A 3877-nucleotide genomic window follows, 5' to 3' on the forward strand; every position below is an offset into this window, starting at 1 on the left:
TAGCAGAGAGATGGAAACAACCTAAGTGCCCATCAACTGAAGAATGGATAAGCAAACTATGGTACATACACAGAGTGGAATACTATGCACCTGTAAAGAATAATGAAGAATCTGTCAAACACTTCATAGCATGGTGAACTTGGAGGACATTATGCTGAGTGAAATAAGTCAATCACAGAAGGATAAATAATGTATTATATCCAGTGTGTAAAAAGTCAAGGAAGTTTACATATAGAAAGAAACTTTTTTGTTTTTACCAGGGCTGGGAGAGTAGGGGTGGGAACACTGCTAGCTAAGTCAGAGACAAGTATCAATTTGGGTGAAAGGAAAGGCAATAACCAAAAGCAAGTGACCAACACAGTAACACTAAGGAAAAGGAAGACACAGAGAGGTGCACAAGAAGTACAAACAACAAAGGTAAACACTTTTAGAAACACAGTACTGCAGGATCAGTAATAACAATTCATCTATGGATGGATATGTAGGTAGACAAAGTTATCAGGTATGGGGAGGTGAAAGGGAGTATACCCATAGCCATATATAGGTTTCCAAGGAAAAAAAACAAACTCACTGCTGCTGAGTTGAATCCGACTCATAGCAACCCCTCCTTGGGTTTCTAAGGCAGTATCTCTACAGAAATAGATTGCCCAGTCTTCTTTCTGGGAAGTGGCTGGTAGGTTTGAACCACCAGCCTTCTGGTTAGCAATCTATTCATATATATAGGTTTAGCAGATGATATTTGTATTTTATTTTTTTTAATTGTGATTTGGGTGAAAGTTTACAGAGCAAATTTACTTTCCATACAGCAGTTCACTCACACGTTGTCTCATTACATTGACTACAGTTTACCCCAATGCAACAGCTCCCCTCCCACTTTCTCTGGATAGTTACCTCTTCCCTGTGTCTATCCCTCCATGCACTCCTGCCCCCTGAGCTGTCTCCCTGTGCATAAACAGACCTTCTTTCTCCCTTGATTGATCTCTCCAAGGAGTGTATCTTCCTCAGGTAAATGTTCAAGTCATATGCCTGTCTTTTATTTGGCTGGAAGCCACAGATGTGTGTTCAATTCCAGACATGAAGGGCAGCTAGTGGACATACTCTCAGTGGTTCCACCAGGCTCTCTCAGACCAGCAAGCCTATTTCCCCCCCTTTTTTTTCCAAATGATTTTGAGTTTTGTTCCACATTGTTCTCCCCCTTTATCCAGGATCTCCTACATAGATCCCCCTCCAAGTGGTTGACAGTGGTAGCCGGGTACCATCTAGTACTTCTGATCTCATAGTCGTATAGGCTGGCAGATGATATTTCTACAGATTTATTTGTATGTGCTATAAGAACCGCCATATATTTAACAGAGCTAATGGGCAAAGTTACGATAACCTCTCAACTATAAGCATCTTGAGAAAGTGAGTCATTGGGCCTATGGGCTCAGGACCATACTTGTGGGGGACACCAGCCTCAACTGGCATAACATAGTCCACAAACACATTGATCTGCATCCCACTTTGGTGACTAGCAACTGGGGTCTTAAAAGCTTGTGAGCAGCCATCTGAGTTGCAACAATTCATCTCTCCTTGTCTGGAGCAAAGCAAAGTGAAGGAAATCAAAGATGCACGGAAGCAATTAGTCCAAATGACTAGTGGACCAGGAGAACCTCAGCCTACATGACCATGAAACCAGAAGATCTAGATGGTGCCCGGCTACCAATGACAGCCACTCAGAAAGGGATCACAATTGGAGATCCTGGATAGAGTGGGAGCCAAATGTGGAACAAAAGTCAAAATCACAGAAAATAACAGGCTTACTGGGAGCTCTGGTAGCGTACTGCCTAAGGCACTTGATTGCTAACCAGAAGGCTGGTGGTTCAAACCCATCAGCCACTCCTCAGAAGGAAGGTTGGACAATCTACTTCCATAGTGATACTGCCTCAGAAACCCAAGGAGGGGTCGCTATGAGTCGGGTCTGACTCAACGGCACATAACAACAACAACAACAACTGGTCTGATAGAGACTGGTGAAACCACCAAGACTATGGCCCCTAGTCACCCTTTGGGCCTGAATTGAACTCAGGCCCGTGAATTAACTTCCAGCCAAACAACAGACAGGCCTGTGAGATGAACAGTGACACCAGGGAGGTGCGCTCCGTAGAATAATCAACCATGGGAGACCAGCAGGGCAACATTTGCACAGGGAGAAAGCTCAGAGAGCAGGAATGCATAGGAAAGAAGGACACAGGGAAAAGGTAACCACAGGCAGGAAGTGGAAAGAAAGCTGTTACATTATGGGGATTTGCAATCAATGTCGTGAAATAAAATATGTATGAACTGTTGTATGGAAAACGAGTTGGCTCCATAAATTTTCAGCCAGATCACACACACACATACACACACACAAACACTAAAAATAAAATACAATTTAGAAGGTAAAAAACAAACAAAAACAGTGGACAAAATGTAATGCCCCTTCACGATCAAAGGATCCCGTGGGTAGCACAAGCAGTTCAATGCTCAGCAGCTAACTGAAAGGTTGAAGGTTCAAGTCTACCCAGGAGTGCTTTGGAAGAAAGGCCTGGTGATCTGCTTCCTGAATTCAGCCAATGAAAGCCCTGTGTTCACAAAAGTCTGATCCACAGCTGATCATGGAGATGGTATAGGGTGGGGCAGAAAAACCAAACCAAACCCCAAGAAGCATGGTGGTACTCCAACGCACATGGGGTTCCCACGAGGTGGGATGAACTCAGTGACAATTGCTGTTTCTGGTTTTAAGTGTGTGAAGCTGGGTACCAGATGCTTCACCCACACCATCTCGGTCAATACCCAGGACAGCCCGACTCACCTGCTGCTTTCATTATACCCATTTCACCAATGAGAAGAGCACAGAAGAGAGAGGCTGGAGCCAGGAAGTGGCCAACACAGGCTGGCTCCAGGGTCTGCGTGTTCCACCCTCATGGGGTTGACCTTGGCCCTGGCCTGAAGTCCTGTTTCTGGGTGGGAGTGTGCTTGGGTGAGCCGCTCATCCAAGGCCTGGGGCCTGCCCTGCATTCCCCATTGGGCCCAGCTTCCTCCCTTCCCCTTCCCTGCCTTGTTTTCTGCCTGCAGACCCCGAATTATCTCATCCAGGAACAGAGCTGGTGGCCAAGGATGACTGCCCAGATTCTACCACTCTGCTCACCACTGCACACCCGGGGCACACAACAGGTCCTCAGTGAACACTGGGAGACTAGATGGTCATGCCAATGGGTCAGAAGAGAATGTGGGGTGCAGGGGGAGAGAAGGAAACCAAGATGAGGGAGAGAAAAAGACAGATTGGGAAAAGTGGAGAGCACTTACAAAAGAGATGACAGAGAAAGAGATCAGAGGGCAGAAGGGGAGACGGACAGTGAAGGAAAGACACCGAGATGCATACACACATGTACAGACACACAGACACGTGGATAGGGGGACACACACAGACACATATGGAGAGAGCCACACACAGCCACACACACAGTTGGAGAAAGAGACATAGATGCACACACCCCAAATACAGAGACACATACACACATGTGTAGAGAGGGACACACAAACACACAGACACATGGAGAGAGGCACGCACAGACATGTACACAGATTGAGAGACACACACAGACATAGCCCCAAAGTACACACAGAGACAGACATGCCCAGACACAGCTAGAGACACACACTAGAGGGAGTCACAGAGACACACATGGATAGATACATACAGAGACAGACTCACCCAGACACACAGATAGACACACACAGCTAGAGAGAGACACAGAGATACACATAGATAGATACACACTGCCCCCAAATACAAAGACACACACAGAAATAAAGACAGACACACGCACAGTACACAGAGAGACAGACACACACA

The sequence above is a fragment of the Orycteropus afer genome, unplaced genomic scaffold (genome assembly GCF_000298275.1).
Source record: "Orycteropus afer afer isolate SDZICR_OR568_19922 unplaced genomic scaffold, OryAfe1.0 scaffold00197, whole genome shotgun sequence".
NCBI lineage: Eukaryota > Metazoa > Chordata > Mammalia > Tubulidentata > Orycteropodidae > Orycteropus > Orycteropus afer.